Here is a 12456-nt window from a genome sequence, read left to right on the forward strand (position 1 = left end):
CAAATACAATGTGCAATTAAATCACTTTGGATATTTTAGGATTTTCAGAATTAACCATAACACCTGTGAATTAAGGGAAATTTTATTTTTTTCCTAAATGATCTTTACATCTTTAGATTTTTATTGCTGATCTTATTCCAATGACTACGATTTACCATCAATTTTGAATAGAGATGATAAGCGCATATTTTTTACCTTGTCTCCAATAACTGGAGGAAAATAATCAATACTTTATCATGGTGTATGTTAGCTATAATTTTTTACATATGCCTTTTATCAGATAAAGGAATTCTCCCTTGATTCCTAGCTTGCTGAGAACTTTAATCATAAATGAAATGCTTTTCGAATGCTTTCTCTGCACTTACTGAAATGATCATAAAATTTTTTTCCCTTAACCGTCTAATATGGTGATTTAGATTTATTTTAGATGTTAGACCAAATCGGCATTTCTAAAATAAAGACTGTGTAGTGAATATTTTATTATGCTAATACCCTGATAGTTATTTTTGTGTCTATATTCACAAAGGATATTGTCTGTAATTTCTTTATTTTGCAACTCTAATCAGACATTTTATTAGCATTTTAATTTGGGAGAAATTTGTTCTCTTTTTCATAAAATGTTTAGCATAGTTTTGGGGTTATTTCTTCATTAATGTTTCTCAGAATTCATTAGTGAAACTATCTGCGCCTGTAATTTACTTTATGGTAATTTTTTTTTAATAATTCGACTTAATTAAGACTTATAGGGCTACTTTTCATAGGCGTTTGGGAGTTATAAAGTTTTTGTGAATCTATAAATTTCACAATTTTTGTTATTGTTTCTTCTTCTTCTAGCCAAATTTTCTCTTTTCTCTCCTTTGAGACAACAATTATATATATATATATTAGAATTTATAATATTATGCTATAGATCCCAGAGTTTCCTTTGTTCTTTGAAAATAGTTTTCTATTATTCAGACAACTGTCATTGACCTAATTCAGTTTCCCTTGAAATCTCCAGTCTATTATTAAGTGAAATTTTTCTTGATAATATTGAAGACAATAGAAGATACTATTAGTGGAGATAACTAAGGCACAGGTTTTCAAGTATTTGTCATTCCACATCTCAACCTACATCTGGATAGATTCAGCATTCTCCAGCATATGAAAGCTTCAAAGGTAAAAGCCGAGGAAATGTAACTTTCCTATAAGGAACAACTCCAGGAAACACAGCTTTGTCAGAAAATAAACCCGGAATAATAGTACACACATATGCTGAGGCAAAGACTGATTTGAGTTTTAAAATATTGCCAGGCCTCCCTGGTGGTCTAGGGGTTGAAGTCTCAGCGCTACCACCACATTGTTCAAAGCAGCCTGCGTTCCATTGCAGTCAGGGAGCTGACCCATATATGAGGCAGCAGACCTCTCCTATCTCACCCACTGCTCCTCTCAGCAGTGTATTTCAGTCAGTCTGCCTATTCTGCTCCCCACTCTGTCTCTGGTGAATCCTCTCACCCCTGCACCTCAGTTCTATGCAAAAATAAATAATAATCTTTAAAAAAATAGTGCCCAATACAGAACACATTACTTTTGCATTCTATAAATTTTAAGAATTCACTTAACGAAAATGTATTAAGATTTTACTAAAGATTCTTTCCCTCTCTAACAAAAGCATAATACTTTCACTAACTTTCACAAAATACCCATACAATGCTGTTGAAAATAACACATTATGAAAAGATAAAGTGATGGTTATGTAAGGCACCTTAATGACATGGCTTTTGGGTCCTCCTGCCTAAGATACCAGCCTCTCTCACAGGAACCTCACACACTCAGGGAAGGGAGCAGAGATTCGCCCATTTCTCTCCACCAAAGAGGAACTTGACTGGGCTCAGACCTTCAGTCTTGCTGCTGCTTTGAGGAAAGACAGGGATCTGATCATGGTCATTGGTCATTTTCAAATAAATGGAGTAGTTAGGTAACAAAATGCCCCACTTTACCTCCACCATCCCCTTCAACTATAACTTACCTCCTCTGCCCTTTCCTGATGGAAGCTGGGGGAGACTAAGCTTTCTCTTTCCCCTCCACTATCACATTATCCAAAAATTTCCAATTTTCCCTAATAGTTACTCAGTGATGTGGCTTTGGATAATTCATTTGATAATAAAGACAATTCAACAGAACAAAAAAAAAAAAAAAGATTCCCTCCAAATGACTGAAGCAAATATATTTTTTGAGATTTATTTTTATTTATTTATGCATACAAGAACTGTGGTGTAGGCCAGAGGTTGTGTGTGTGTGTGCGTGCGTGTGTGTGTGTGTGTGAGAGAGAGAGAGAGAGAGAGAGAGAGAGAGAGAGAGAGAGAGAGAGAGAAAGAGAGAGAGGGAGGGAGTATTCACCAGAGACAAAGTAGGGAGCAGAACAGGAAGATCTACTGAAATACATTGCTAAGGAGAGCAGCAGGCAAGGCAGGAGAGGTCTGCTGTACCATGTGGTTTAACTCCCTGGCCTGGGATCAAACTCCTGCTGCAGTGGCTGTCAATAGTTTCTTAGTGCTGAGACTTAACCCCTTGCGCCATCAGGAAGGTCCAACAGAAGCAAATATTTTTAAGACAGAAAATATTGCAAATGAAACTGGCTCTCCAAACTTTATACAACAATTAATTTCTTCCTAAAACATTTATCTGCTGTCATGTGGCTATATCCTTGTGTATTTTCAGTAAGCCTAAAAGGGTAGTGTTTATCAATAAAACGTTCCTAAGTACTAAAACTAATTATACTTTATATTGCTAAATGTGGAAGTTGCTTTATTTTAAAAAAAAATCTGAGGTTTCTATCTTTACCAAATATGTGGCTTCCTTGCTGTCTGTATTTCATTTCCCTTGCTTATTTACCAAAAGATAAACTAGTCACTTTTCCCCCTGGCTTTGCTTAGCTATAAATTTTTTTTACCCTTATGGACAATTTTATTTTGGACTTTGATAAAGGGAGATCCTGTCTTTAGGTATACTGTGTTTGTTCTAACTTAAAATTTTACTTAATTTACCAGTGCATTAACAAAAATTCAATTGACAAACTCAAAATATAAAAACAGAGTTGAAAATGACGGCAGTTTGTTACCAAAATTGTAACTCTTAAGCAATCAGTAAGTAGGGATTTTTTTTCCCCTCACAGCCCCCTTTGTTCCTTAAAAAAAAAAAAAAATGTTTGGCATCACGCCTCAGAACTTTAGTGGTCAGATTGGGATCTTGTTTTAGGAATTCTCACTGAAGGACGCTCCAAATGCTCACTGGGAATGTCCTCAAGTAGCTTGAAAAGTTTTTTCTCCACAAATGATGTAGAAACTACAAGCAGTTATCCACCAGAGGCTTCTAAGCAAAATAACCAAATTATTTTTCAACTTGGCACAAAACAAGCACAAGAATCAGGTCTCCACCCCAAGGGAAAAAAGGAGAAAGGTAACTTGACACAGAGCACGGCGGCCCCCAAGTTAAAGAAAAAGATTCCTTGCTATTCCTGTTAGAATATCGATAATCAAGTGAAGAAGCAGATGCACAGAATGAATCTCTGCTTTTTGGAAAGGAATAAAGAAGCAGAGGACATGCTTTTGAGTATACATTCACTACTCAGAACTTTCTGGAAGAAATACAATCAGGCATTTTAAAGAGAAAAACACAAGAAGACATCAATGCAAAGATCCTCATCCCTTAGGATCTCCCAAAACAGATTCCTAAACTTCACTCCCTGATATTTCTCAGGTTGAAACTACCAGTCTGGGCATTCAGGCCTTTTTTATTCAGAAGATTGTGTCAGAAGCTGAGACTAAGTCCTGGTTTTCCCATTTGGCCATGTTCCTTTCCCTCCTGGATTTTATCTAGCAAAGGAGATTACCCCCTTCTACATCTTCCTCTGTCTTGTTTGCCAGGGACAAAGAATCCGTATGTCTATCCTTGTTACACTCCAGTTTCTTTGATAAATCAAGTACCTATAGCTGCCTTCCAATTACAGCAGACGAATTCTCCTGCTCTACAAAGCAATTCTTTTCCTGGGGTTATTTCTGTCAATCCAGAAATTGACTTCTAAGACAAAGAGAATCTAGCACTGATGCATATAATTGCCATTAATTTATTATTTGTAAAATTTAACTTATACAAACGAAAGTTGTTTATTTAAATCTTTGGGCTTTTTAAAAAATATTTTTCAGTAATTACAAATGATCTGACAGGCTTTATTTTTCAAGGTTAAATGTGGAGGGGGATATGTGTGTGGTGTGTTTGTGTTGTGTGTCTGTGTAAATGTGTACATGTCTGTGGGGGTGTGTGGTGAGTGAGTGTATGGTGTGTAAGGGTGTGGAAGTGTCTGTTTTGTGTGCGCTGTGTGCATGTGTATGTGTAAGAGAGTATGTTGTTCATGTAGATGAAATGGCAGGAATGAGTAAAGTCATTTCCTACGATTAATTTCTAATTTCAGAAAATACAAGATTAAAATATTGTTTGTATATATTTTTGGATTTTTACCCATGGCAAATATAGTTAAAATAGTAACTCTAGGTAAAACAATATCAGCTACATAAAAAAACGCAGAAACTATTACTCCCAGAACTGTAAACTAGGAAGTATACTCTAATCCATCCACAAAGACTACTACTTTGGTTGAAGGCAAAAAAATATTTTTTTCTCACAAATTAGTAGAAGAAATATTTCCATGTCCTTTCTCCCTAGATGTCTGTAAAATTTCAATACAACAAACCAAAATATTCTAATCTCAATGGAACTGAAATAGGAATAGGAAAGCCAAGTGGGATAGACATAAAGGAGGCCTGATACATTATTGAGCAGAAATGAATTTTAATTTTTGATCTATTAATTATTTTATGCTATTTTTCTGACATCAGTCTCTTCATTTCTTAAGTAGGACTCAAGTGATTTACTGAAGAGCACTCTTAATTTAGGGGTAGGCCAAAATGTAGGAGATGCTCTACTGAAGGCTCACATAGGAGTAAACCCTGAAAACATGCTAAATATCTGGGAATTCTTAAATGGGGTCCCTTTTTCCTTCTGTGCCACACAACCTCAATCAGGGGCACTGTTGTTCTTGCAAGTGTGTTATATCCTCTAAGTACCTAGAGGCTGAAATCCTTGCAGTTTATTGGTTTAGTGTACGTAGAAGCTCGCCATTACTGGCTCTGTCATGTTAGGCATCTTGTTTTGTCCCAGCCTTTTTTTTTTTTTTAAAGATTTATTTATTTATGCATACAAGAACTGCGGTACAGGCCAGAGGTGTAGAGGGTGAGAGGATTCACCAGAGACAGAGTGGGGAGCAGAACAGGCAGATCTACTGAAATACACTGCTGAGGGGAGCAGCAGGTGAGACAGAAGCAGTCTGCTGCGCCATGTGGGTCAGTTTGCTGGCTGGGGATCAAACTCTTGCTACAGTGGCTGCGGATGGCTTCATAGTGCTGTGACTAAATCCTTTACACCTCCAGGGAGGCCCTGTCCCAGGCTTTTTTTCCTTCAACTTTGGTTGAAGGCAAAATAATTTTTTTTTTTCATAAATTAGTAGAAGAAATATTTCTGAGTTCTCCCTCTATGAAATTTAAATATACCAAGTCAAAATATCCTAATATCCTTCTTTTGTTTTCTAACTACAAAGTAAGGGCAGTAGAGCTATGGAAGGTAAAGTCTTTTTCTAGCTGTAAAGTTTCAAACTTTCAGCATCATTCAGTGTGTGATAAGGATCTGGGTTTCATAATTCTAAACTATATTGCTTTCTGTAAAAAATCATTTATGAAATTTGTGGAATTGCCTGCATAGCTATCAACCCACAAAATAATCAGTCTATGTATTTTATCTTGGTATTTGGTCCTGTAGACAGTTTTTATGCTTGACTGTATAATTTAAGGCTGCCTACCTCTCCATTTTTAAAGAAATGTCTTCAATAAAACACTGTAGGTTAAAAGACAATATTATTAATTTCCCCCTCCCATTCTATACTAAACTATAATCAAAGATCAGTATAATATACTTACAAAGAAATTAATGATTTTAAATATTAGTAAAAACATTATATTAGAAGACATTTAAAATTTTCATAGTAAATTAAAAGAAGAGAGCTTATTTTAGTATGGAGCTTTTTACTACAGCTTTCTAGAAAAGCCATTTATAAACATAATTTCTACTTTATTGAATTTATTATTAAAAGTTATACAAAAACATTTTATCAAACATTGAGCAATTAAAATATTTTATTCGTGATTTTAGAAATCAACATCATTTATTAAATAAGAAAACCTCTGCAATATTTAATCAAAACTCAAATCTAAATGATGTATTCCTTGAGGACAAATGTCATGTGTCATTATCTACTCTACCACTCAAAGGAGGTGTCATGTCATCATGAAAGCAAGTGATGTTCCACATTGTCCTTTGTATTCAATTATACTCCCCCATTCACAGATCTCAATACACACCCTTATTATTATGCACTGCTTGCTTACTGTGGAAGATGTACATTGTACTCAGTGCCCTGACAAGAACACAGGATTCACCCCAATAACCCCAAATAAATTCAGAAGAGATTTCAAAGGAGCTACCAGTTTCAGGTTGGTAACACATGCAAAGGATGATGGCAGACTAGTAATACAGAGTTGCTGTTTCCACCCCTTGAGGATAGGAGACAAGGGGAGGAAATATTGCAGGGACTCCAGTGATAGCTGGAGCCTCAGAGGAGGGGTTGCCCAGCGGGAAGTGTGACTCTGGAAAAACAGCCACTGCCAGAAAAGTGACACTGAAACAAAGAGAAGGAGAGGAAGAAACACCCTCACAGAGCTCTCTCCTTTTGTGCTCTCCTGCTCTGAATATCCCATTCTCCAACTGACAAAATCAGCTGCAAGTTATCTGTCCAAGGGACACTGGTGATGCACAGAAGTCAGCACAGCACTTAGCAGAGAAGATCAGAAAACAGATCTGCAGACCTCGCCATGCAAAATCAGCACTGTGACTATTGTATTCCCCCAACACAATGATATTCCTATTAATACCAATTCATAGGGAGGAAAAAATCTTGTCAAAGCCTATCTAACAGAGGCAAAATTTGTCAAATAGGAGGAACAGATATCAGGTTAAATTATGTTTGAAAATATGTATGTTTTAATAGGAAGCACATAGGAAAGCAGATGTGACTTAGGGAATTGTTGTTGTAAAGGAACTGAAATATACTTGTAGGAATATGAAAGTAGATGGGAAGGAGAGTGAGTGAAGTTGAGCTGGCAGAAAGGATACAACCAAATCCCACGACTTCAGGAGAAATGTATGAGAGATTGTGCCAGGGACACACACACAAAAAAAAAAAGCAAAGAAAAAAAATCCTTTTGCCCCTTCATGAAGCCAGGAATAGAAGTCACGGTTTCCTTCAGCTCATTTTCTAGGGAATAGAAAAACCAGAAAGACACATTAGGGACTCTTATTCTTCCTCCAAATCTCTCCATTTGTATTCTATGCTCTAAGATAAACCTATTTTCTTATACCAAAAATAATAAAAATGCCTAAGGTAATTCATTCATTCATCATTCATTTTTCTTCCTTACAAGGTAAGTTGCTCTGTCTTAATTTTTGGTAAAAGGCCACACCATGTACAATGTCTAAATATTACTGAACATTTGTTAAATAAATACCAACTAAGTGAATGGATGAAGAAACGAACATATTACAAATGTTTGTTGTTGTAAGACATTGAAACTTTAAAGATTATGACCTGCCACTTAACTCAAAAATGTAAATAATTAATATCAGAACTTTTAAATTTTTCCTTTAGGATACAGGGCTAAGAAACCTAGAGGGCTTAAAGTGGAAGTTGGCACAGATCTAAAAAGGGACAGCTGGGACCACAGAAAACAAACAGAACCCTTCAAAGACTTCACAGCTTTGTCAAGGAAGGTTCTGTTTACCATCAGCTAGGAGGAGACAAACAGCAGGTTTATTGAAATATATTTGTTGTGTTGGGTGCCTTGATAGAGAGTTCAATTTCCAGGAATTTTTAGTGATTTATTATATGACTTAAACATTCTTATATAGAAATATTTTTCCCTTTGAAAAATCCTTTTCACCCATCCCGGTCAATGATAGATCATTAAGTCTGTTTGAAAGCTAGGGACAGAAAATTTACCTTCAGTTTCAAGCTCAAAAAATATTTTTGTTTATTAAATACTTATGCTTTAAAATATTAAGTTGCTTTATGGAAACTTAACATTAGAACACAGAAAGTGGAATCAAATTAGAAATATACTTTTTTATAAATGCCATAAATTTCCTCAAGGAAGTTTATATATTCAACTTTTATAAGAAAAAAAAAACTCCTTGTATATTCTAGAAACATAAGGTATGTATTGTGTTCTAATTGTGTTCAATTCATAAGCTTTGGTAAAATAGGCCTCCTTGCCAAACATATATCAATATTAATTTGGCTAATCAACTGGTACTTAATGACTCAACGCGGAACTATTTTATTACTTTTCTCTAGCTAATCTATTGCGGCAAAGATATATTGGTTTTCCATGAGTAAAGCCTTCTAACTCTTCTTATCACTTCCACCCTCACATCTCAGACAGAGTGATGAGTGGTCAATGTAAAGAGATGAGAAGCAGGGAGGAGAAAATGGGACAGGTGTTACCAAAAATGTGAGGACAACAAACTATGGCCTAGCACTGTTCTCTGCATGATCTGGCCATCAGCTCATCCATCTATAAAATGAGTAAATTGGATTCAATTATTGCATTTCCCACTGACTCTGAAGTAGTGTGTTCTACTTTTGTTTGAAGGTCCTCGTTTAAAAAGAAGATATCACTCTTTTACTTGCTTCAGATGTCACTAGCTGTAAGAATCGTGTCTAGCTATATTCTGGAAGACCACATTCCCAAAAAAGACTTCACAGTGGCACCGTCCCTATTCAAAAGGGAAATTGAGCTGAGACATACTAGAAAGATCTATACCAAGGGCCTGCATATGTCTACATTGTACAACAGCCTGGATGACTTTTGACCTGAAGCAGCTTACTGACACAGCCAATAACATCACACATAATAGAACACACATCTTGTAAGTGACCCACAGCTAGTGCTGAGCACCTTAAAGAATCCAGGAAATACATACTTAAAATGTAAACTGCCTAAACAGAATAGCTACCGAAGGATCTGGAAGCACATATCCAAACTACTTCTCTGGGGTTAAATAGGCACAGTTTAGGATTCTTCAATGGTAACTACAGTAGTCTTGCTTTTAAAAGCCTCAATAATTTTTCAAGACATGTTTACCAAAAGACCACACCTATTTCCTCTAATAAAGATTTAGCCTAATATTACTGGATCTGTTTAGGGCATAGAAATAAAGCATGCCTTCCAGAGATTGGAAAAAAAGGGAGAAAAACAGCCTTTTAGAATTAGAAGGTACCACTCTAATCTGAAGCTTGTACTGTCCTTTTCAATCGTTGCCGAGAAACAATTAATAAAGGAACCCATTAAGACCTGATTATTGCCGCTAAAAAAGGAAGGTAGAATTTCAATCCTTTGAAGTAACTGAGAATGATTCAGGCCTCATTACAGAGATATAATCTACATTCATACATTTATGTTAGTGATTCAAATCTATTGGGAGAGATTGAATTCCGTTAAATAGTGCATCTTTCCTGTGGAACTTTTCTCAGGCTTTCTAGGGCTAACCTAAGAGGTGACCTAACAATGCAAAGCGGCTGAGTATTTAGGGATTCAACTGTGCTATAAAAGAAAGGCTGTACAGAAAAGAAAAAGAAGAATGAGATATAATCTAAAAAGCTATGTCAGCTTTTCCTTTGGGCTATTTTGTAAATGCCCTTCCTGTCATCACGCTGTACAGAAGAGAGGCAAAAGGCTCTAGAACTTTTAAACACTGCACCTGCTGCAAACTGATTTTAATATGGAAGTTATGAGGATGCGGGTTCCCCATTTCAGACAGAATAAAAATATAAAACCTCTAACTTTAATATCTGAATAACTTCTTCTACTGGAGAAGAAAGTCGATAGGCTTGTGTGTGTGTGTGTGTGTGTGTGTGTGTGTGTGTGAGAGAGAGAGAGAGAGAGAGAGAGAGAGAGAGAGAGAGAGAGAGAGAGACTAAGGATGTAGTGGGGGGTTCCATTGTAAGTTAAAAAAAAAGCATCTCAAGTTGGCACCAATAGTGTTGATGCCCAGTGTAGAGAAACCTCAAAATAATAACTTCCTGTGTTTTGTAACTTTTCACAGTAGAATCTTTATTGTATGGTTTCATCAAATATAACTTTAAAAAAAAAAAAACATGTAGTTTTAATTAGTTGCCAATTCGACATTGACTTCTGCTGAACAATTGGGCTGAAACTCAAGTCCCTTAGAAACACTATACTCTTTCAAGCATTTGTCAGCTCAGGTACAAAACTGTGAACTAGAAAATTGAAATTAACACTAAGTGTTCATCTTTAAACATCTATGTTTTAATGAAAGAACAAGACTTGTTTGACGTATGCTCTTTATTTGCTTAACTCTCCAATTAACAGCTACAGAAATCAGAGCTAATTGTATTAAATTTAAAAATCGACTGTGGTATTCACCACATTGTTGAAATCCTCTGAATAAGCACTGCAATGGGTAATAAATAATGCAATTAAAATGCTGATTCTACTATTCAATGGTTCTATTTCAAAGACTGAATGCACAAGAAGATATAAGGGCAATCTAAAGTAATTTTTCAGGTCACTACACAACATAATTGGGCAACTATTCCTAATGTCCATCTCCAAAGCGAGCTTTTACATGTCTTTCTATTTTCTCCTTTTCACAATGAAGACCGAGAGAGCAAATGCACACTAGGGGGATTCTGGATCTTTGTATATACATTAACTCTTCTGATTGGTTACCTTGGGATTACAGTTGCACAAGAGAAATTTCCACCTTCGCCTTGAAGTTATTCTCCCTGTTAGACTAGCATTCTCAATATTAAGTTGAACCATATAAAATTGCCACTTTTAAAAGTAGAAAATTATGAACTATTGGCAATTTCATAGGTATCAACATAACACAATGTTCAGCTACTGTATATAACATAAATACTTCCTATCAATACATCTTTAGGTATAAACTGTCTTCCCCTAGTTGAGAGTAATTAAAAAACTGATCCTCCAGGAACTCTCTTAGGCAAGTTGGTAAACATGATCACAATATTTCCCTCCTGTGCCTCTTAATTACTGACAAAGTCTTCCTAGTCAGCACTTGGTTCTGTCTATACCAGGGTGGGTGTGAACAAGTCTCTCTTAGCCATGAGGGAGTGCGATGAGGTGGTGAGTGTGTGGCTGGCGGTGCAGCTACAGAGTGAAGCAGAACCCCTTAAACCTTAACTTGCAAATAGAAAAAAAAGAAAGAAAGAAAACGCCCCTTTATGGTAAAGCTCAAAGGCAATTGCACAGAAAAGATAACAGTCTGCAGAATATTCCGCCCAATGGTGCGGTTAAATCATCATCTCAATAAAGTGCGTTCGCTTTGAAGTGGACGCGTGATTCAGTAACGACTCATGTTAGCAATTAGAAATCGGTCATTTCGGTCCCCGATTTCATTTGGGCCAAGAGGGAGACGACTTTTAAGGGTGACAATAAATCTCCCGGAGCTTAAAAGGCAGAGAAGGCCAAAGTGTGAACTTTTTACTTCGGCAACGGAAGCGAGAAATCAGTGATTCATTAAAGCAGAGACCTCCTTGGAAGCTGGCAGCAGCGGAGGAAAGGAAGCTAATTATGTCTCCCTTTTCTGTGCTCGCTCCCAACAGTTTAAAATCTGCCGCTTTGCAGGGTTTTAGCCTCAGCATCCTCTGCTTTCTCCCCAGGCCTCCCCTCCTCCTGGGAGCGAGAAGGGGGTGGAAAATCTGCCGTGCACCAGGCTCCAGGTGGTTCTCCAGCACAGCCCTGCCAAAAGAGGGGGGGAAATCTACGCTGGAAAACAAGTGAGGAAGGGCTCCCCAAGAGGGGATTGGTTCAGGCTGGAGGACGGCAAAATTCGGAAAGCAGGAGCTCGCAGCGCGCGCGGGCGGCCGGCGCGGGGAGCACCAGGAGCCTCAGCAGCAATTAGCCGGGGCTGCAGGCGCCGGCCGAGACCGCGGCGGCGAAGACCGGACCCCGCGGCCCCCCAGCTCCGCGCCGAGGCACCGCGCTCCGCTCTCCCGGCTTCCCGGCCCTCCCCGCCCGCGGCCCCCTCCCCCCGCCCCGGCGCTCCCGGCAGCCGAGGGTTTCAGATGTCCCACCGCCGCTTGACCCCCTCCCCCGCCTCCCCACCCCTGCAAGGGAGGCTTGACCAGCAGAGGCAGAGCCCACCTCTGGCTCAGAATCACTGACATTTAGACTCCAGGCTGCAACCTGTTTACAAGCGGGCTTTGCAAAGCAGGGGGGGGGAAGGAAAAAAGGCCAAACAAAACACCCACCGCCACCCCACCCC

This window comes from Talpa occidentalis, unplaced genomic scaffold (assembly GCF_014898055.3).
Source record: "Talpa occidentalis isolate TD23 unplaced genomic scaffold, MPIMG_talOcc4v2.1 talOcc4.6, whole genome shotgun sequence".
In the NCBI taxonomy this organism is placed as follows: Eukaryota; Metazoa; Chordata; class Mammalia; order Eulipotyphla; family Talpidae; genus Talpa; species Talpa occidentalis.